Source organism: Gopherus flavomarginatus, chromosome 8 (assembly GCF_025201925.1).
Source record: "Gopherus flavomarginatus isolate rGopFla2 chromosome 8, rGopFla2.mat.asm, whole genome shotgun sequence".
Taxonomy (NCBI): domain Eukaryota; kingdom Metazoa; phylum Chordata; order Testudines; family Testudinidae; genus Gopherus; species Gopherus flavomarginatus.
Genome location: NC_066624.1, coordinates 79076841 through 79101032, shown reverse-complemented (window position 1 = coordinate 79101032; position 24192 = coordinate 79076841). Strand labels below are relative to the sequence as shown.

General features: G+C 39.6%; 1 protein-coding gene across 1 annotated transcript in view; it reads left to right on the top strand.

Moving 5' to 3' along the window:
* IRS1 (insulin receptor substrate 1) overlaps positions 1 to 23922 on the top strand; it is an 88826-nt gene extending 64904 nt beyond the window's left edge. The window contains exon 2 of the mRNA XM_050963997.1: positions 22276 to 23922. The gene's annotated coding sequence lies outside the window, so the exon portion shown is untranslated. The remainder of the gene's footprint in view (positions 1 to 22275) is intronic.
* Positions 23923 to 24192: the final 270 nt, after the last annotated feature.

The window sequence follows — 24192 nt, the reverse complement described above, 5'->3', positions numbered from 1 at the left end:
ATTTAGTTGGGGGGAAAAACTAATACGCTACTTTCGTGGATTTTTTTGTAATCTCAATTCCATAAATCTCCCTCCTTATTCTTTATAAGTACATAGTGATAACTGTAAATGGAATTTATTTTTTTAATACTGGTGTGAGTTACTAGTAGTTTTATCCTATTATTTTGTGTCACTGCTTTGGGAAACTGTTGATATTCTTATGCTAGTCAAGCAAATATTTAAAAATATAAACATTGCAGAAAGGTTATCTTTGTTTCTGCTACAATGTTTATTTTGAGTAATTTTGAATTAATCTATATATCAAGGATAATGGCTAATGTAAATGAATTGCTTTCTAGAGAGGCTTAGGTATGGCCTCAATGATATCTATTTAATCATTGGGGGATTGTATACAGAGTCACTTGGTACATAACAAGCCAGGGTATATGTCTGCACTGCATTATCTTACCATGCACTGACTTGCTGTAGTATGTCAATGTGCACTATGGAACTTCTAGTGTAATTGTTATAGAATCAAATAAGAAAATGGGTTGCTTATATTCATGACTTAGTCATCTGTAACACTTGCTACTGATGTGCTTATAAATCTTTACAAGTAGGGCAATAAATTAACAGTCCATTTTGGTCAATTTCACGGTCATAGGATTTTAAAAATCGTAAATTTATGATTTCAGCTGTTTAAATCTGAAACTTCAGTGTTGTAATTGTAGGGGTCATGACCCAAAAAAGGAGTTGTGGGGGGGGTCGCAAGGTTATTATAAGGGAGTTGCTTTCTTCTGCACTGCTGCTGCTGTTGGTGCTGCCTTCAGAGTAGGGCAGCTGGAAAGCAGTGGCTGCTGGTTGAGAAGGCAGTGCAGAAGTAACCGTGGCAATACTGTAACCGCTTAAAATAACCTTGTGATCCCCCTGAAACTCCCTTTTGGGTCAAGACCCTCTGTTTGAGAAACGCAGGTCTCCCCCGTGAAATCTCTATAGTATAGAGTAAAAGCACACAAAAGACCAGTTTTCATGGTCCGTTACGCATTTTTCATGGCCGGGAATTTGGTAGGGCCCTACTTATAAGCGTGCCTGTAACATGCTGATAACCTCTACTAATCCATTTATTAAGCCTCTATAAACTATTAATATATGCTTAATGTTAAGTGTGACCAAAAAGATCAGTGTCTTACATAATTGGCTACTACAACATGATATTGGTTATTTACTTACATATTTAGTGAAGTTATTTTAAGCCATTTCCATTTTGTGTATCAAATGGCTTTAACTTACTATAAGTTAAAAATAATTACAGAATCCTTTAATTACTGAATTAAAATATCTTATTCTCAAAATCCAGTTTGAGTATCAGCTTCAGTTATTTTAGGTACAATTATGCAAACAAAATATTATTCTCACATCATTAGATTTGTTAAAATTATAAAAGGTTATTAATGTAGCTGTTCAACAATTTTTTCACTTAAAATCTTAGAGGCATTAAAACTAAGTATTAGTTCAGTGAACATACGTCCATTTATTATGTTAGTGCCTTTACATAATAGCGAGGGCCCTACCAAATTCATGGCTATGAAAAACTCATCACAGTCCATGAAATCTGGTCTCCTCCCATGAAATCTTTAATGGACTTTTACCCGATACTATGCAGATTTTACGGGGGAGACCAGTGTTTCTCAAATTGGGGATCCTGATCCAAAAGGGAGTTGCAGGGAAGTTGCAAGGTTATCTGTGCTCCCTTCAGAGCTGAGTGGCCAGAGAGATGCGACTGTTGGCGAAGCATCCAGCTCTGAAGGTAGCAGCCGACTAGCAGCAGAGCAGAAGTAAGGATAGCAGTACTGCAACCCTCCCTAGCGTATTCTTGCGACCACCCCCGCCTCCCATTTCTCCCCCCCACCCGCCCAACTTTTTGGGTCAGGACCCCTACCATTGCAGCACCATGGAATTTCAGATTTAAATAAGTGAAATCATGGAATTTACTATTTTTTAAAATCCTGTAACAATGAAATTGACCAAAATGGACCATGAATTTGGTAGGGCCCTAATTATAGCAGTATTTCAGGCTTTTGTATTTTCACTGAATGAAATTGTAAAGAAACAGAAACAGAAGGCTGTTTTTTATTTAATCTATCTTTCATAATTAGTCTTAATTTTATTCACAGCTGTATCCAAATCAGCACCCCGGATCACGCTAGATGCTTCTTTCTGGGTCTACCTAGTATAACAGTTCTCAGACTGTGGATCGGGATCCCAAAGAGGGTCACAACCCCATTTTAATGGGGTCACCAGTGCTGGCGTTAGACTTTCTGGGGCCCAGGGCTGAAGACCGACCCCCCACCTCCTGGGACTGAAGCCTGAGGGCTTCACTCTGGGGTGGTGATGCTCAGGCTTTGCCCCCCGGCTTGGGGTCATGTAGTAATTTTTGTTGTCAGAAGCAGGTCGTGGTGCAGTGAAATTTGAGAACTGACCTAATGGAAACTCTGTGTGAAGCGTTCCCCCTGGGGTGCCACCTGGAACTGGAGTGTCTCTGAGCCCCCTGACCCACCAGCTTGGGCTTCCTCTCAAACTGTACTGCTGTGACAAGCTACAAAGCCCTCCAGCCTACACTTTCACCAGCATACATACAGGTAGGGACACACACAGCTGCTGTTACACGCAGGCTATCTAACCACCAGCTTCCCAGTCTGGGACCCCAGAACAGTACCGTCTTGCCCTGGTCAAATCTGGCCAGTATATGAGTTTAATACCTAGTCCACCTCTCCCTCATGTGAAGAGAACAATGCACACTTGTGGTAACCAAGCAGAGATTTACCGCAAGCACTCCAGTCAAAGCTCAATGGTATAGATTAAAACAAAAACAAGTTTATTAACCACAAAAGATAGATTTTAAGTGATTATAAATGATATCAAACTAATCAAAGCAGATTACCTAATAAATTAAATAAAAAATGCAAACTAAGCTTAATATTCCAAATAGATTGGATATGAGTAGTGGTCGGTAGGTCCACCCTATACCGAAAACCTACCGACCGCTATGCCTACCTTCATGCCTCCAGCTTCCATCCTGGGCACACCACATGATCCATTGTTTACAACCAAGCATTGAGGTACAACCGCATCTGCTCTAACCCCTCAGGCCCAGACTTCAAAGAGAAACTGCTGAGCTTCAGTTCCACTGCAAATTTGACACCATCAGCTCAGGATTAAACAAAGACTGTGAGTGGCTAGCCAACTACAAAATCAGTTTCTCCTCCCTTGGTTTTCACACCTCAACTGCTAGAACAGGGCCTCATCCTCCCTGATTGAACTAACCTTGTTATCTCTAGCTTGCTTCTTGCTTGCATATATATACCTGCCCCTGGAAATTTCCACTACATGCATCTGACGAAGTGGATATTCACCCATGAAAGCTCATGCTCCAAAATGTCTGTTAGTCTATAAGGTGCCACAGGATTCTTTGCTGCTTTTAGGGAATGAAGCGGTTATTTATTTTTTTCTCTTTTGTCCTCAAGGGTCAATTTATGCCTTTGTCTTATTTATTGCATACCATCCAAAGCCTGCACTGAATATGGAATTATTAATGGCCATACAAACTTTTCCGTGGTACTCATCACTGTAGTATCTGAACCTCACAAATATTAATGAATTTATAGTCAAACTCCCCTGTGAGATAGACTGTTGTACTCCTGTTACACTCAAGAAACCGAGGCATAGGGAAATAAAAGCTGAAACTTGCAAAAGTTTCTGCTAATTAGAAGTACTGTAGTGACTGTCCTAACTTGAGACATCCAGAGCCTCATTTTTTTTCAGAACACTTAGCATTTTTATAATATTTCATATGTTCAGAGCACTGTTCAGACATTGATTGAGTAAACCTCACTACCACCTTGGAAGGTAGGTGTGAAGTAGTATAATATCTATTTTACAGATGAGGGAACCTGAGACAGAAGGGATAAGTGACGTGTAAGACCAACAAGAAATCAGTAAAAGACCCAAGATTAGATTTAAGGATCACCTGACTTTGAATACTGTGCTTATACCTCCAGACCGCATTGCCTTATTATCAAAATTTCCATAACTTCCATGGGCTTAGTGCAGTTATGAGTGCCCAGCCCTTCTGAGAATCAGGTCCCAGGTGTCAAATGGAGAATACACAAATGATCACCTGTGAAAAATCAGTTAATATATTCTTTCATGTGCATAATTGTAACTTCTTATTGTACAAATTGTGCAAAATGTATGTGGATCTTGATGATTGAGTACATGAGAATTACTAACACTAAGCACTGCTAGGTCTTCAGGGAAGGGCAAACTGAGTGCAGATTACTGGAAGCATATGTCAGGAATGCATCAAGAATATTTGTATCAAAAACAATTTTATGGGTTTAAGTGGCATAGATTTATTTTAAGTGCTCCAAATACATCATTTGCATGTGGTCTGTGTTTTCTTGACATCAAGATGATCTTTTAATCAATCAGCTAAACTCGCCTCTTTAATGGAGTCAGTCTTAGGAGGACTCTGGTTTATGGTCAAATGACTGCTTTATTTTCTTTTATAGGCTAGTCTGAGCTAGTATCTCATCTCTCTTTTGCAGTTTTTTCAAGGAGGACTTCTCACTCTCTCCTTTTAATTCTGTATTTACTTGAATTACATTTTTTCTGCTGGGCAGAACCACTTGCTGTAAGGCACAGTGAGCTCTTTTAACAGAAATGTAATGTGTTGTACTAGATATACAGCATAATGTGGTAATTGGCTGAATGGATGTTTTGTCTACTTCTTGTGTCTCAATTTCTCCCCCTCCCCCCCATTTTTTGGCAACTTTGTTTTTTCTGGTTGGTTCTAATCTATTTTGTGCAATTTTTTTTCCTGCTTTCCTGGCTGTCTGTTCATTCTTTTGTTCTGCCTCCCAGTTGCTCCTTCATTATCATTGTTGATCCTTAGTGTCCTCTTGTTGGACACTAGAGAAAGTGTTCCTTCTACAGTCAGTAAAGCACTTGTTCCGTCAGCACTTCAAGTAGTGCTGTATAGGCTAACCACTTCATTTGGACAGGCAAAACACCAGTAGGACCAGGAAGAATGGTGCTGTGGTCCAGTGGCTAGGTTACCCACTCCAGAGATTGCTGTATTTTTCCTTTCACAGAGCAAAGAGAAACCCGTGGCTGGCCCATGCCCGCTGACTCAGGCTTGGTTGGTGGGACTATTTCACTGCTGTGTAGACTTCAAGGCTCAGACTGGAGCCTGGGACCCTCTTACCCGGCAGGGTCCTAGAGGCAGCCTGATCCCAGAAGTCTGAACAGCAGTGAAACAGCATCGCAGCCTGAGCCCCGCTAGCCCAGATCAGCTGGCAGTAGGCCAGCTGACGTTTTTTTTTTGTTTTGTTTTGTTTTTGCCTTGTAGACATACCCAGTCTCTCTCCACCACAGTCAGGTTCTGCACTCCTCATACATGTTCATCAATAGAAATGGCCACAGCTAAGCAGAATTTTGCAGGCTTAGTTTTATGGTGGACATGCATGAACCGTTATACATACAAAAATCCAGAGTGGTCACCACAAGGCTTCTGTAGATGTGGCTGTAGGCACATAGTTCTTCAAGGTGCTGTTAGGAAAACATTTCTGTCTCACTGTAATGCCTACCAATTCACTTATCCTTGGACAAATAAGACTTGGTAGGTGTAACTACACTTTTTGTGTTTTTAAAATTCCTCCTAAGTTGTCTAGCATTCATTTTATGTTAGGAAACAATAATATTACTTAATAAAAGTTATCTTTGATATCTGTGAATTTTGCCTCTCCCTTACACTGGCCCTGGAGATGCTTCATACTAATAAAACTGGTGCTGAGACATCAGTTTTATATATAGGTCCCACTCTTCTTCCAGTGAAGAGAATGCCTTCACTTTGTAAACAGCGTATGAATTGTTAACAGAGTTGTAGAAAGATGGCACAAATGACCACTGAAAATTAAGCTCTGTGATAGTCATATTGAATGCTAGAAAACCTTTTATCTTTGCTATGGCGGTCATACCAGTATACGGGAAGCCTCAATGCATCTTTGTAAGTTCAGTCAGTGTTAATTGTGTGTTCAAACTAGCTACAATTTTGAGTTTGTGTTAATATATCAAGAGGCAGGTAGGTTACCTACTTTTTCCCCCCGGAAAGATAGCAGTTCCAATTGTTAGTAGTATTGATGGGATTGTTCAGCTCCTAACTACGTTAAAAGAAATGAAGCAATATTCTTTTGTAAGAAATTCCTTTTGAGAAATGAATTGCATCATGAAGACCATGCAAGGTAATGTCTTCCAATTATTGGTAATTTTGCACTTTCAACTGTAAATGGCACTTATTTTGACAGACCACTTAAAACTTAACTGCAGTATTTTAACAATCAAATTGTGTAGTTTTAAATAAGATTTTTTTTTAAGAAAAGACTTGACATCCTTGTGTTTTTTTCATTAAAAAAATCAGGATGCAAAATATGTTCAGTTGGTAGTGTATTTAAAAAAAAATGTAGTACTCTTTTTTCTGTTCTCTATGTTTGGAGATGTATAATAGGGTCAGATTTATAGTAGTTCCCAAAATAAATATTTTTATAATGCATTTAAGATTTGTAAAAACCTTAGGCATAAAAATAAATGATGGGATTTTTCAGAAAGCTCAGCATTTGGCTAACTGCTCTCATTGACATTAATAGCAATTTTACCAATTTTTACCAATGCTACCATTTTTATTGGGGACAATTAGGACATTGCTAAGTGCTTTTTAAAATCCCACCCAATGTGTCATAATTTAAAAAAAAAAGTAAAGGCGACTGGGATGAGGAGTAGTTTACATTGAGTAAGATGATGAAAATAAACACTGATCCAACTTTTGCTCTTCAAAGTTAACATTCAACATTCAGTTTAAAAGGAAGAGAGTAAAAAGGGATTGTTACTAGCAGGTTTACTACTTTGGATTCTCTGGATTGTGGGCCCAGTCCCGGAAGGCACTCAGCGTCCTTAACTTCTATCAACTTGAGAGTAGATATCTTGATCTTCTGTGGGAACTGAGGATGCCTAGCATCTCTCATGTCCCTCAGTTTCAGCAAACAGTGCAACTTCTGCAATAACCAGTTACTGCTTTGGCTGTCTTGATCAATTTCTGTGAGAGTTTTAGAGCAGCAGCAAACATTTTATGCAATGAATATTGAAATTATTAACATGATGATACACATTTGGTATCAGATATTTGTACTCTATGCTGCAAGTTGTGATTTTTGGGGAAGGAAAAAGAGGATGAGTACCATCGCTATTCTTATGTAAGGAACACCAGAGGTGGTCTAAGTTGCCGGGAGTATTAGAGCAGCATTATAAAAGGTTTCAAGGTGAGCTGGATGAACCAAATCTAGTCGAAGTCTGAATTCTCTTGCTTTATGGGAGCCTTTATTACCATTTTTTTTTCCCCCCCAGGAAGAAAAGACTATTCCCTTCATTTTGGTTGGAATGGTGCTTTAGTTGAACGCTCAGCCTGGATTATTATTAAAAAAGTCTGTAGAGAGGGCAAAGGGATCCAAAACACATTGTGTTTTTATTAAACAGGGGCAAAAAGCCAACAAGAACTTCACTAAAAATGTAACATTTTTCCACAGGGATACACTCTCTCCTGTGGTTCCCATTTTATAAGAAAAAGAAACCTACAGTCTGCAGGCTGCAACTCACTTTCCTGTTACTCAACCCATTGATGGACAATAATTTCTTTTTCAGAATTAGAAAGGTAAAAATGATAAACTAGAAATGCAGTTTTTGAGCTGAGTCAGCTGTGTTCAATCTTCTGTCTGTTGAACTTCCATGATAAAGTAAGAAGAGGTTTCCTGCAGCATCACTTTCCATTTGCAACCTGATTAATTGCATTTTTTAAAAACATCTTTCTACAACAGCCCAGAAAACTGACTTGTTTTCTGCTCCTTATAGATGAAGCATACACACATGACCTGTAGTTGTCATTCCCTCCTATACTGATGTTTGCTGGCTGCTCCCCCCCCCCCCCCCCCCCACTTTCCTATTGCTAGCCTGTCTTAGCCCTCTCTTGCTGACTGAACTGATTGGTTGGGATTTTGTGCTGATTATTTCACTGAGTAGACAGGCTCTAAGGCTGAGTTGAAACTGGTTAATTCTTAAGTGTTCCTTTTGCATTAGTGCTATAGCCATGTTGCTCCCATGCTATTAGAGACAAGGTTGGTGATGTAACACCTTTTATTGGGCCAGTTTGTGTTGGTAAAAGAGAAGCTTATGAGCTACACAGAGCTGCTCTTTAGGTATGGGAAAGGCCATAGCTAAATACAAAGTCGAACAGATTGTTTAGAATAAGTAGTTCACAGGTTCTATAAGACTATTCAAGGTGAAGTGACTTGTTAACACCGCAACAGAAAAGGACAAAAAAGGAGGAGTTAGTGGGTTGCAAACAGTTGTAATAAGCAGTAAAGTCACTGCCTTTATTAAGGGCATATCTGCACGTACAGCACTGCAGCTCCATTGATGCAGCACATCTGGTGAAGATGCTCTATGCCGATGGGAGAGAGTTCTCCCATCAGCATAATAAAACCACCTCCGCCAGTGGCAGAAGCTATGTCAGCAGGAGAAGCTTGTCCACACCAGTGCTTTTGTTGGTGTAATTTTATGTTGCTCAAGGGGGTGGTGGTTTATTTACATCCCTGAGTGACATAAATTCTGCCAACCTAAGCTGTAAAACCAGGGGTTCTCAAACTGGGGGTTGGGACCCTTCAGGGGGTCGCAAGGTTATTACATGGGAGGTCACGAGCTGTCAGCCTCCACCCCAAATCCCGCTTTGCCTCCAGCATCTATAATGGTGTTAAATATATTTAAAAAAATTTTTAATTTATAAGAAGGCGGGGTCGCACTCAGAGGCTTGCTGTGTGAGAGGAGTCACTAGTACAATAGTTTGAGAGCCACTGGTATAGACATAGCTTAGACCAGGATTTTTATTGTCTAGCAAAGTTATGAATGTAAGTTCCCAGGCTTGTCTCTTGAAGATGTTGTTTTGTAAATTCCCTTTGAGGATAAGGGCTTAGAAGTCAGGTAATGGAGTGATTGTTTTGTGAACAGTGTTTGTGGTGCCCCTCTGCCATGTACATTGGTCAAACCAGACAGTCTCTATGCAAAAGAATAAATGGGCACAGATCATATGTCAAGAATCATAACATTCAAAAACCAGTGGGAGAACACTTCAGCCTCCCTGGTCACTCAATTACAGACCTCAAAGTCGCAATTCTGCAACAAAAAGACTTTAAAATCAGACTCCCAACGAGAAACTGCAGAATTGGAATTAATTTTGCAAACTGGACCCCATTAAATTAGGCTTGCATAAACACTTGGAGTGGATGGGTCATTGAACAAAGTAAAAACTGTTTCCCCGTGCTAATTTTTCCCCTACTGTTACTCTCACCTTCTTGTCAACTCTTTGAAATGGGCCGTCCTGATTATCACTACAAAAGGTTTTTTTTTCTCCTGCTGATAATAGCCCACCTTAATTGATTAGTCTTGTTAGAGTTAGTATGGCAACACCCATTTTTTTTCATGTTCTCTGTGTGTATATATATCTTCCTACTGTATTTTCTACTGCATGCATCCCATGAAATGAGTTTTCGCCCACGAAAACTTATGCCCAAATAAATTTTAGTCTCTAAAGTGCCACAAGTACTCCGCGTTCTTTTTGCTGATACAGACTAACACGGCTACCACTCTGAAACTTGAAAAATAACAAGTCCTGAGATGCACCCTCCCCAGGGGTCTCACTGTGTCTGTAAGGCTGAAGTTAATCAGCATTTATTCTTGGCAGTCCCTCCTGCCCTCTCTCCTGCATGTTCTGCTTACATGGCAATGGTTGGCATCCTGCTTCAGAGCAACTCCCCTTCTTAGGTAAAGTCTGTCTCCTTATGCCATACACTCAGAGGTTGTACAAGACGATATGCGACCCTAGCTGAAACTTCAATGTACGCCCCCCTCCCCACTCCTATAAGCCTAGGGTGGCAGATTTAGTGCTGCCACCCCTCTGACATGATGGGAGGTGGCGGAGTGACATTGTGACCTGGTACATGAGATGCAGTGCCACTCATGGAGGGTGACTGGGCTAAATCTGCCACCATAAACAACTGCATAGTTTGCTTTCAGCTAGAGCAGCCACTGTACGTGCTCAACTGCAAGGCTCCAGTCCCCTCCCCAGTCAGTCTTGCCTCACCTGTATAGAAAAAAGGATTGTTCCAGGGGGTGAGCCAGTAGTTGAGACTTTCAAAGTTGATAGCCCCACACTAATGTCTTGATTGATAGTCAGTGATCCTTCAGTGGGATGTCAAGCCCCTTTCATGGGCAGGATGGCTATCTGTAATGTACCTTAGTAGGCTTGACTTGCACAGGTTTGCAATAGTGTCCTAGCTGTGTTGATCCTAGGTATTGGAGTGACAAAGTGAGTGAGGTGGTCCATTTATTGGATCAACTTCTGTTGGTGATAGAGACAAACTTTTGAGCTATGCAGAGCTCTTTTTCAGGTCTTGTCCTTTTCACCAACAGAAGTTGATCCAAAAAAAAATGTTGCCTTACCCACCTTGTTTTTCTTGAGCAAGTTGAGACGTGATCAGCACATAATACAAAATGGAGATCATAGTGTAAAAAAAAAGTTCACAATTCGATACAGATAAATTCCACTCTATCACAATGCCCACTGCCCCATTTATCTTCTTTCATGTAGCCATCTGCTACTCCATTTCACACCCCATCCTTTGCCTTCTCTTGTACATCTTGCACTCCTTAAATTTCCTCCTCCTCCCCCCTCACAACCGTTTTCATCTCGTCTTCTACACCATTTCCCTTCCCCTGAAAGGCTAAAACGATAGCTTTCATTTTGTTTAAGACTATTATCTGCAGCTTTCTTCACTAGGAAGAAAGGTCTGTTCTTAACTTGAGTTAGCAAACTTGAGGTAAAAATCTTAGTGATTACAAGATGGTTTGTAGCTCTCACATGGTCAAAGTAAGGCCATAGTCTAAGTAACTCAAGTTAAGTACACAGCTTTTTTGAACTTCTGAAGACAAGGTCTGCCAGGCAACGTCTACTTGAAAACTGCTCAGCAGAATACCTTCTGATTTGTTAGTGTAGAAGGTAGAGATTAGGCTTCCAGCATATAGGGTAGAGAGAGTCCTGCATTTCCCACTGGCAGAATGAAGAAACTGCATGTGAGATGAAATGGGGGAATTTAGCTGAAAGAGTGAAATAATAGGAGGGGGAAGAACACTATATGAAGTAAGGAAGAGTTGTCCGTCGTCGTCGTCGTCATCACCACTCCCATAACTGCATTGGTCATTGAGGTACCATCACTGATGAGCAATCTACCAGTTGTCTCCACCCATGACGATTGTGTGTGAGTGCTTGAGTCTCTGTGAAATCCATTCTTGTCCACTCTTTTATGTTGCCAATCTCTCTCTTCTTCTCTTCCTCTGTCCCTTGGAGGGTGATCTTGTTACATGGCTGTACCACTTCAGTTTGCGCTTTTTCACGGTCGTCAGGAGGTCTTCATATGAGCCGCGCGTTGGGTGATGATGTTGTGGACCTTTTTTATTAGTAACATAGTCGAAGTAGGAGAGGCCCAGGATTTTACGGAAGCATCTCATCTCTTCTACCTGTATTTTCCATTCAAGTTCTGTTGTAAGGATCCGTGTCTCTCACTCATACAGAGAAATGGAGATGACCAGTGCATGCAGCAGTTTGTTTGGATTCCAGGGAGATGTTGTTGTTCCTCCAATTGGCTTTAGCTTTGCCGCTGCTGTTTGCACAGTTCTTGCCAGTATTTCTACCTTTGATCCTTCATCAATGATGTTTGCCCCCAAATACTTGAACTGTTTCACTTTCTCCAGCTTTCGTCTATTGACAGTGATATGTGAGCTGATCCTGTCACATTTGTTTGTCATTAGCTTGGTTTTCTCTGTACTCATTTCCATGCCGTATTTTGCGGAGGTTTCATTCAATTGTTTCACGAGGTTGGCAAGTTCATCTTTGCTGCCTGCCAGGCCATCAGCATACCAAAGATTTGAGATTGTTCACCCCCCCCCAATGCCGACTCTGCATATGTGATCTTCCAGGGCATTAGTCATTATGCAGTCCAAGTAGATGTTGAACAGTGTGGGCGAAAGAAGGTAGCCTTGCCAGGCTCCAACAGTGGTGCGAAACCACTATTCAATTGACGAGAACTGCACTGCTGGCCTTGGCGTACAGTTGTTTAATGGAAAGAATAAGCTTATGAACAACATTATACTTCTTCCCAGAGAGCTTCATGCTGTACTCCGTCATACGCCTTCTTGAAGTCAACAAAGACATGGTAGATGTCCTGCTGGTGTTGTAAGTACTTCTCACGTAGAACACGAAGGTTGAAAATCTGTTCTGTGGTACTTCTTCCAGTATGAAAGCCAGCCTCTTCGGTAGCGATGATATTCTCCGCTTGTGGCTTCAATCTGTTCAGTGTGACTTTCAACATCACTTTGGTGGGATGGCTAATTAAGTTTATGGTACGGTAATTTTGACATAATTGCATGTTGCCTTTCTTTGGCAGAGTGATGATTAGTGACTCTGTCCACGTGGAGGGCCACTCACTGGTCTGCCAGATCTTGTTGCAGATCTTCGTGAGTACATTTATTACTATTTCTTCTCCGTTCAGCTGGGATGTTGTCAATACCTGTAGCCTTTCCATTTTTGAATGATTTCTCAGCTGTCTCCACTTCTTCATGCAGTATTGGAAAGTCATCCTCCTGTGTTGAATCTGGGCTTCTAGGACACCAGGATCTCCATTTGTCTGGTGGTTGTATAGATCAGAGCAGTAGTTTGTCCACCTATTGGTGATGTCCCTTTCTTCTGTAAGACTGTGTTCCCTTCTTTGTCTTGAATTGCATTAGCTTTGGTCCATCTTTCCTTCATCAGATCTTTTACAACCTGGAAGGCTCATTCGCTATTTTTATTATTGATATTCTCTTCAATTTTAGAGCATTGTTTTTCAATCCATATCTCCTTGGTCACCTTCATTCCTTTCTTGATCTTTCTGCTAATCACTCTGTATTTATCAGCTCCCTCACTGCTGTTCTTGTCTCTCTTAAGTTCTCTTCTGATGTCACACATCTGTAGTATTTCATTTGTGACCTATGGTTTTGTTGTCTTCGGTGTTTCCCAAGGATGTCTATTGCTGCCTCATTCGTTACAGTGTTGAAATTGTTGGTCATTGTTTCTACATCTTCCTTTCGAGCAAGCAGTGGGGCAAATTTTCCACCAATCATTGCTTGGAATGACTCTGCAATGTTTTGGTCTGAGTCTTTCTAAGTCAACCTTGGTTCTGGTAAACGGTTTTCCTTAGCCACAGCCAAAAGTTTAGCATCACAAGATCGTGATCACTTCCAATATCAGCACTGGAGAAAGCTCCTTGTTTTAGCTCTGTTAATCCCAGAACGAAATTGGTTTTGCACTATGATGTAGTCCATCTAACTGTGATGTAGACCATCAGGTGCATGCCATGTTGATCATCTGGATGCTTTATGTGCTTCTAATGTGTTTGCAAGAACCAGATTGTTACAGCTGGCAAACTCCAAAAGTCTCTCAATCCTCTCTCATTCGTTACCGCATTACAGAACGGGCCACAATAATCTCGCCAATCTGCCTGTGCGTCAGTACCCACTTTAGCATTCCAATCTCCCTCTACAATCAGGATATATTTCTTGTGTACCTCATCGATGATGTCTTGGAGCTGATTGTAAAATCTTCAGTTTGCTCATCATTATAGTCTGTTGTGGGGGCGTAGACTTGTACCACTGTGATATTAAACGGTACTGCCTTTAGACAGAGGGAAATAAGACTGCTGGATGTTGGGTGGCATGCTAATATTGAATTCTTGACATCTTTTTATACACAAGAAATCCTACATCATTGACGTTTGTCCTCTTCATTGTAATAGAGTACATAGCCTTATTCCATTAGCGCCTCTCCAAATTCTTCCATCTGACCTCAGAGATTAGTAGGAGGTGCCAAGTGTATTGTTCCATTTTGTACGTGAGTTCTTTCACCTCCCATTTGTCTCAATGTCCTTGCACTCCGTGTGGCTATAGTGATATCATCTGTTTCACGGATCCTTCTTGTTGGGGTTACACCAGTAGTATACTTGTTGCATCCATCCTGGTTGGAGACGGATGGTGTGGTCATTATTAACCCAGGCTGCAACCAATCCGGTATGGACATTGTTGACTTGCTCATCATACAGTGTGTCTTGGGCAATTTTCTAACCTGGCGGAGCCCATCCCTGTCCAGGCAGCCCCCTTTTAGTTGCTTCTTTTGACATGCATGGAGGAGCAGTGAGCCTATTCTCTCTGGACCCACAGGGGGAGGTAGGAAGAATAAAAAGAGGAAAAGCAAGGGATGGGGAAGAAATTTAAAAAAAATTAAATTCCTTCTCCCCCATAATTAGTCCTGCCTTGTCTGTAAAATTCTGGAGAGAGATTCTTCCCACCAAATGAAAAGAGTCTTGAAGCTAGGAAGAGCTTGATTTCTGCATATCTGTTGTAGGGATTGGGAGAGGACAAAGAAAAATGTGGGGTTTGAAATAAAGTGAACCTCTTCACACAATTCCCAGTTTGAAATGCTATCTGTATTGAATAGAGGTCTTGAGTGTTTTCCTTTTCCAAACCTCCAAGGTAGCTGCCTGACCAAGAGCTTAGCAGTTGCAGAGCAGACTGTCCATGTTCAGCAGAGATGCATCTGTCCAGGTCTTGCGGAGCAGGTTTCTGAATTAGGGGTAGCGAAAAACTATGACAGCAGTCTGAAAAATCCAGGCTGTACATTAGACAGGCACTATTTTGCTTAGATTAACTTCATCCAAAGTGTGTGTGGGTTTTTTCCTGCCTACAATACAGGAAGGTAGAATGGTAGCCCGGTTTATTGTTACGGTAATCAGTATTCTAGCACCACCCCATAATTGACAGTTTTTCAGTCTGTCCAGGAATATTGTCATGTATGGTGACCCACTTCTCCCCCCAAAACAAACAAAACAGTTGTTAAACTGATACAGTAAGGGTGTGTTTTTTTGTTTTTGTTTTGTTTTTTAAATTTCCTTGTTGCTACCTTTGTGAAGGAGGGGAGAGACATCCCTACCTTAATCACCTTCTAGCTGTTGCCCCCCATTTCTGTCTGTGCTCTTCTAGTTGTTCCCCCATTTCTATCTGTGCTTTTTTTATTGTGTTGACGTTCAGTTGAAATTACAATGTAATGTCACAGTATACCAAGTAGATCCAGTATTATTGGAGATGCATTTTGCCCTATTTGCCTGGCATGTTGAGCAGCAGTAAACTAGTTGCACCTATTTGCTGAACTGAGAACAGTTTCAGCTGAATCAAATTATTGTGAAGAAAAGTACATACTTGCATTTCTTCTTTTAAACAGGATAATCATGTAGTTTGCATGGGACTGTTTTACGTATGCCTTATACAGCACCAAACACAATGTTGGCACCCAATAAATCAGAATAAGAAATTTAAATGGAAGACTGGAATGTTTCTTTTGCTTTAACACAGCCCTATTTTTCATTTTCATAGCTTGGAGATATTTTAGTCTTGTGTGTTTTCAATGAGAATTGCTTGAGGAGGAAAGAATGAGGATGATAAATTGAATACTTTTTAAGCACACTTCCCTTGTATGCATGAGGTGTCAGTTGACTTCAGGAAAAAAAAATCTTTTTGTCTAGACTATTTACTGTTTTACAATAGTTAAAGACTTAAATGCCCCTCCCCCCCTTTTTATTTACCCCTAAAGGGAAATAAGTGAATTTCAGAAAGTCTTCAGTTGCTTTCTCCAGGAGATGTAAATCATATGTTTCTAATATGAAATCTTAAAATAGACTTTAATAGTATTGGGAACTACAGTTGAGCTGTCTTGTATCCAGTCTGGCCTAAAAATCCAGTGAAAAGAAAGTTCTGCCAACTGGATCATACATTAGTGTTAACTGTATCTTTTAAGAGATGATGAGTAGAGATCACTTGTCAAACATACCATGTAGTAACTTTTAAAGATGCTTGTTGTTTCAGTACATTTTTCTTGCATTACCAACTTCTTCCATAAAGTTAACCACAAACCATATTATTGGGGACTCAGCTGCAGCCTGTGGTGAGTAGATTAAACACAGGTTTTCCCTTTTGTTAAGCTGCCAGCAATGATGTCAGTAATGTTAATGATCCTTACCTCAGCTCGCTCCAGTCCTAGCACCATCTATTAGAACATTTGTCTTTTGTGTGCTGTTTTGTATGTTGTTAAGGAAACACTGGTGCTTGTTGATAAGAAACAATAGGACACCCAGATGATGACTTAAATCTATATCAGGCGCTTTCCCCATTGAAACAATTTAAATAATGTTTTCACCTTAGTACACTGGGGAGAGGACAAATAAAATGCTCTTACTGTTTTGAGAGAAAAACTTTAAATACTTAAACATTTTGAGTCCTTTTTAATTTAGTAAAATTTTGGAAAATATGAAATGTATTTTTAAATGTACTACCAATGGATTGCAAACTAAAATTTGTTATGTTCTGTTTAGGCTGTTTTGAGTCTGTAAATCAGATGTTGAACATGTGCTACTGGAATCATAGTATATTATTCCTGCTGTTTCACTGTTGTAGAAAATTTCAAGTAAAATATGTGGCATAAACTCTGGACAGCAAGTTCAGTACCTAAAATTAGAACATGATGCAAAAACACCATAATAAAAGAATAATCTCTGCATTTGCCATCGAATAATTTTAAAGGAGACACCACACTTCTGCCATTGAAAAGCATACTACTCGTCATGTAACGTTTGTCAGTGTGAGTCCAGGTTGCACAGTCTAACACATGCAAATTAGTGAAGCAGATTTATCTTTTTCAGGATAGGCAATACAGTTGGGCATTACTTAATTAACGGTTTAATTCAGGAACCTTGTATAAAATATATATGTATAAAATGATATACGGTTCCATATTTAATTGTGCCATGTATATCCGAGTCATAACTTTAATGAAAAATTCCCTCTCCTTTTTGGTTTTCTGCATTTGCACCTGAAGTATTGTGTTAAATGTCAGTATGGTGCATTAGTGAGATCATATATTCCTAATGCTCTGGTACTCACTTAACTTGAGGTTTATTCAGAAATCTATTTTGCAGTTTAATTTACTGGACAAAACAATGAAGTAAAAATTTAATTTTGGTCCCAAATGGCCAAAATTGAGAGAGGACTGGATTTTTATTTGACAAAGGTGAAAACTAGGGAATAATAAACAGCCTGTTCAAGAAGAGGTAGTATATAGCTGTTAAGTTTTTGTATTTCAGCATTGAGTATGAAATCCTGGACTAGAGTAATTTAATGTACAAATAAAACCTCTTAATGTTTAGCCTGCTGGGATAATCTGTAGATCAATTTGTAATAAACTGTCTCTAACTATATTCTATTTTGATTTTATTTTCATCTTTCACAGATGAGGATCCACTGTTACGGATATTTTCTGAGGAAAACTCCAAAATTTTATTTCAAATTGCTGGATAACAATTTGGGTCAATAATTTGGCCATCTTAATATCAGTTCGGCCCCCAGACTGTACTTGCCTTTTGGGGACTCTTTCTCCATGACTCTTGCTTCTGCAGCCGAGGCTCTGAAGTGGCAGGTTTCATCAGAAAAGTCAGTTTATAATCCGGGCACCTGCCAAACACAATGCAAAGGAGTACAGATCATATGGCAAGTTGAAGTAGCCCCTGAAGTACAACAGGAGAAAATACCATTTTGCATTGGTGGTTGGAACAAGTTTGGGGTGAAAGGAGTTAAAGTGATGATGAATATTTTCAGAGCAATCTTCATGACTTCCTGCCAGCTGTGTCTTTGAGTAGACCTCTCCACCCCCAAATAACCCCCCTCCTCTCCCGATTGGTGCCAGGCTCTTTAAATTTGGGAACTAATAGGTATTCACCATTGGTCAATATTAAGTTCCTAAACATTATCCAGAGCAGGGGGATTCTGAGCTATGGAAGAATCAAATGCATGGTTTTGTCTTAAGCCAACTATGGAAATGGCAGGACATGAAGGCAATCCTCCATCATTTATTACAGATTGGAGTAATACAACCCATTCCCTGGCAGAGGAAACTCAGGGGCAGTTCCTCATCCTACTATATTTCTAAACGGGGAGAATTAGGGACAGAGGACTGGGCTCTGCCTGAACATCCGAATAAGTGTCTACAGGAGCCTATGATCAGATGTTCTCAAGTCTACTTGACAACTGTCTACAGAGACCTTTTCTGTCTTCCATGGATCTGAAGGAGACTTGTCTTCATATTCTCATTGTATGATCTTACAGATAATAATCCTACTTGGCACATAGATGCCATCTTTTTCCACTCTGATCATTAGTGTTTGGTCTGGCAAAGTGCTTCAGGATCTCTTCCAGGATCATGGTAGTTATAATAATGAATAAAGAAACAGGAAATGATCTCATATCACTTCCTGGACAGTTCTGTTAATCAGGGCATTGTGTTTAGAGAAATCAGATACAGAATGATAGTTTCTGAAGCATCTTAGGATATAATAGGTACTGTAAGGTACAAAGTCTTGTCTTGTAGGAATATTAAACAAAAATGGAGGCACCCATGACAAAAAAACAAATTGTGCCTTAACAAAAGTCCAGTCCCTATTGAAACCTATTGGGAATACTGATTTCATGTACAGATAAGCTTCCCTGACAAGAACTCATGTGAGAGAAATCCATTAATTCCTGTTTATCCTGTCAGTATTTCACCCTGTCCTGTCCATTGGCTGAGGTGAAGGTCCCATGGTTTTGTTTGTTCCCTCAACAGAGGAACACTGGAAATCCTATTTAAAAAAGAAAAATCAACCTAGCATAGTATCGCCTGATGCCACTGACTCAGAGAACTATCGCAAGGGCCAGTCCTCCATCCAGGGCCAGAGAGGCTTATCCTAACTGTCTTGTGTTTTGAAAGAGGTGACAAAAACAAAAATTAACACAGATTATTAGCAGTAATAGCCCCTAGAAAGAAGTCTATAAAATTAACTTAAGTCCATGGGCTAAATGTGATGTTGGAGTCGGTTAGAGGTAGCCTGGAGTTCATCCAGGAGGACCTTTTAAATGGGACACATAAATGTCCAAGTTAAAAGGTCTGTTCACTACATTGTGTTGTTATGTTAAGTAAAAGGAGGTTTTCTGCCCATCCCAGTGTTAAGTGGCTCTCTATGAAGGCTACTCAGATTTCACCCTACAAGGTTGTAGAGCACAATTTTCAATTCTGGTTCTTATGGTGCTAACTTGATTGAACTCCTGTGAGAAGTGTTTTTATATTCCCTGTCTATAAAAGTAGTCTTCTCAATAGCTACTACCTCCACCAGGTGTGTGTCTGATGTTGTAAAAAGCAACGAAGAGTCCTGTGGCACCTTACAGACTAACAGATGTATTGGAGCATAAGCTTTCGTGTGTGAATACCCACGTTGTCATATGACATGCATCAGACACCCACGAAAGCTTATGCTCCAATACGTCTGTTAGTCTGTAAGGTACCACAGGTCTCTTTGTTGCTTTTACGGATTTAGACTAACACAGCTACCCCTCTAATCTCTAATGTTGGGAGCTCTTACTGATGAGACCCAGTATTGTCCATTTAATTCAGACAAGGGCGTCCTCACAAGATGAGAATCATTTCCACAATAAATTCAGTTATTTTGTCACAGAAGTCAAGAAATACTGTAAGGTTTTTAAGTCTTAGTGGTGAAGCACTTCATAAGTTCTCATTTATGTACACACACACAGACTCCACAGATCTAAGGCCCTATTTATGCTATATAGTTATGGCGATATTACAGTGACCTTGAGGAAGCAGGTCTGCTTTCATTATGGATGTTATCTTTGTTTTTGTTGTGTGTGGAATCAGTCACACCACGCACTACAGTTGTGTAGTTATAGTATGGGTTATCAGCTTTCCTTGCTCCAAACTATTTTACAAGGAAACTGAAGTTGCTTATATGACTTCACAGTAGTGTGTCAGGAGAATTTTCAGGAAATCTATACAAGAGTATCGTATCCTGTTGTAACCTTGCAGATGTAGAAGGTGTGGTAATAGATCTGAAACTGACCCATGTTGTTACTACTACTACTACAAATATCCTTTTCATGGTGCTTTTCTAAGGAACTACTGAGAGCCAGCTTACATGTATTGAAAGCGTGCTGCAGTTACTGCTCCATATATTTTTGACCAGTCATCCTGAGTCACAGAAATTCCTAGATACACAACCTTCTCCAGCCGTCACCCTGTTTCACTTTCCCAAAGGTTTTGGTAGCTTATGCACCTAGTCTTCCATAATTACTATTTTCTTCAGAACTGCTGAAGTTTCTGAATGGTTTCACTAGGTAATATTTCCCTGTCTCCAGTAAATGCTTTTTCTCTTGTATTAGTTTCTGTGTACAGAAGACTGGAGAGTAACGCCCAGAGATTGCACCAGGTTTATTTACAAAAGAATCTTGATGGTACTGGTTGTGTTGACGGAAGCAAGAGAGGATTTTTATAAGTAATGCATGACAGATTTGGGAGTTGAGGTAGATTACAGAAACATTAGATAATAGATATTATATATTGCTTTGACGCTGAAAATTGTTTTTATTTATTGAAAATATCTCAAAACAACAAGCTTGACATAAGTAGAAAAACTGTACATTTCCCTCCGTGTTTCTTCCACTGTGCAGGTTGGAGCATGTGACCATACTACTGAGTACAGTTTGTTCTTGCACTAAATTCATTCAGCTATGCTGGATTAGAGCCAGATATTAAATGAAAAGCAAATCATGCACATTTCACTACTTCTCAGTTTAAATTGGGCAATTTCTTTCTTTGTCACTCCTCCTTTAATAAAGTGTGGCATTACTGTCTATTTATAGGTCCAACATAGTTGAAAGCTGTGAAGCTATGTTAAGCTGTATATATATATTCTGGTAGGAACATTCCAGTAGATTGCAATATGAGTTCAGGAGAAAGTTGAAAGTAAATGAGAGATCTGTGAGAGAATTCTCCAGGGAGTTTTCACAGCATACCGCACATCATTTGCAAGGATAGATTTTCCTTTCACTTGGAGGACCATGCAAAGTAAGTTCTGTTTCTTGGGAAATGAGAGAGTATAGGACAGGAGGCCTTTTCAGTTTTGACTTGTGTCCCTATGAGAAGTCTTTATTTGCAGGGGGGAAATATACTGTTACTCTATCTTTTTAGGACATAGTATATGTTATGAAAAAATACACATTTAATAAAATCTGAATCTTAGCTTATAAATTCTATTTAGGCCAGAAGTAAAACAGAAAATAGTGGTGTCATGGAGTATTTTTCACTGGTGGGTGGGTCACTTCGTCAAAGTCCTAGTTTTAATGATGTCATAACTTCCCTACTAAGAGTAGGCTCAGAAGCAGAATTATGGCTGCAACATCCTGTGAGGATTGCCTGTATGATGCATTAGTCCGCATCAGTGGGATGTAAATTCTAGTCTAGTAGTCCTGATGCTCTAGGGAACTTCTAGTGCATGCCACTAGGGTCAACATGGGCCAGTTGATGCATGACATGCTGGGTTATACTAGAATTTATACCCTACTAGTACAGACTAACACACCGCGTGGATGAGGCATCGATATTCTGTCATTGATATGAACTACATTTTTAAAAAGATGTCAGTGAATATCACCAATATGTCCTGACTTCTGGCTCCATGAGAATATTCAAAATTTGCATTTTTATAGCTTTTTATAACTTACTAATGGTCAGTGGTGGGCATGTTGAGTGATGCCTGGCACCTTCTCATACAAGAAATTGTGCACATCGGTAGGCTGGAAAGTGGGGTCAGAAATGTAACCAAAAACTTCCTTGCAGAGAGTACAAAACACCCCAGAAGTATAATGGTCTGGACTTTTTTCTTTGATATAGAAACTAGTGTCAAGGAATCTAATCAGTATAAACACTTTTAATTGTTTTCTTTTTTTCCACATGTGACTCTCTCAAAGACATTTAAAATATATTTCTGGTTTTCAACATCTTTGATACTTTAGTAATTATTACATGTTTTAGTACTGTTTATATATGTTACTCTTTTCTAAGGTGCTAAAGACTGAAGTTTGAATGGCACATGTCATTTTTGTTGTTCAAAGCAGTATTATAAGCAGTGTGTTTACGAGCCTAAGATGGTTACTTTTTTTCTCTTTCAATTTCAGAATGATGACCTATACAACCTCAGCAAATCCTTCTTTTAACTCATGGGTATCCAGACTATAAATGTTACATGAATCACAACTAGGACCTCACATCCTCCTCCTCGTCCATAGATGGGTACGATGCATCAGTTCAGTTTGTTTACTTTACTTTACACAAACCTCAGGAGTTAGTTGACTGAACTGCACATTCTATGTTGTGCCAAGCAAAAGCACTGTGACACCTGGACAATGAGTCTCTCTTACTTCATCCTCTACCATAAGGACTTAGCTGGACACAATGAACTGATGTGCCCACCACTATGTCATGGTGAGAATGGATATTTTACTAGCACATTTACATGATACATTACATTTCATTTGCTGCTGAAAACCTGTATGACAAATCATCCTTGTAAATTATTACATACAAAACTGTTAATGTTGGTTGAAGAGTATTAAATATTTAACATAGGTTTTGATTTATACATGTACTTTTTTTAATTAAAATGTAACTTTTCCTACAGCACATCTTTTTTTGATGTGGAACTGAGGTATACTATATTCTGTTGTAAACAGAGTGGGGAACCTGCTTAAAACAAGGCTAATAAGAATAGAATAGGGTACTATTCTTGTTTTAAGATTGTAATTCAGAAATAATATAATATGAATCATTGGCCCCTGGGCCTTGATTGTACAGTCATATTTACTGATACTATCAGTTGTAAGATAACCCTGATGTTGAGCTAAATTCTTTCCAAAAGAAAAAAATAATAATTTTATACTCCTCTTGTAAAATAGGCTGTATTAACTCAAATGAAGATAAACTTACTGTAGATGGTATTTACAAGTATCAACTTGAACTCATCTGTTGCACAGAAACTTACAAAAAGCAGAAAAAAGAAATCAAAGTCTTCCATTGTATATATTGTTAGGAGAAAAAAGGAAAAAAAAGAACCATGGGTGAAGTCTTCAAATCAAAACTTCCTGGAATGAAAAATGTGGGTGTTTGTAAATTCTGGAAATCTTTCTATACATAATAAACTAGATACTGTTTTATCTGCTTATTTTTTTCCTGGTAAATTGTCTCAATTGTCTACCCATGCACTCAGACATTCTACTGACATTTTCTTTTTGTGCTACCATGAATGGTGGCAGGTTACCATAGACCTTGCTACTTCTGAGTTCAAATTTCAAGCATAGTTAGGTAATACACTGTATTAATAGGGAGCACACGTCTCTGTGTTACTTCACTCATACTCTTTTCATGTTTCCAGGAAATTATCACTCCTCCTCATTCCACTGAAGTCAATGAAAAATTTCACACAGGCTTCATTGGAAGCAGTGTGTGGACTTCCATGTTTAGTTTAAAAAAAGTGGCCTAGACAATTTTTTGGAGTTCACTGTGTGCGAAAGAGGCAGTGCTGCTTCTGTGGCACTATTCTGTGCCCTTCTCTGATTCGGAGAATTTCTATGAATAGCACCTGCAGGGCTTCACTATTTTGATGTGGGGTGGAGCAACAGAGGTCAGGCTCTGCTTCTGGATTCCCATGTGAAAAGATGGTCAAGCAATAATATAACTTGAAGCTGTAGTGGTTCATCCTATGTCCTTTCTGCTGCTTATGTTTAGCAGCTCTAGGCCACTGTCAGTTCAGGAGCTGCATTCCCAAGGAGAGACAGGCCATTGGAACAGTACCTATCTCTGCAGTATGACCCTTGAGCTGCAGGGGATGGGTTTCTTTCCTCATCCTCCTTCAAGATAGGCAGAGTTAGAGTGTGCTGCCTTCGAAATTCTTGCCTTTGCCCACAGAAAGCCTCTCTCCAAAGAAGTTGATGCCAGAAGAAGGCTCGAACCCTTTTCTTTGCCCCTCTCCTATAGAAAACACCAATCTAGTCCCATGGATTTGGTCCATTTATTCTTGAAGGGCATTGACATGGTTT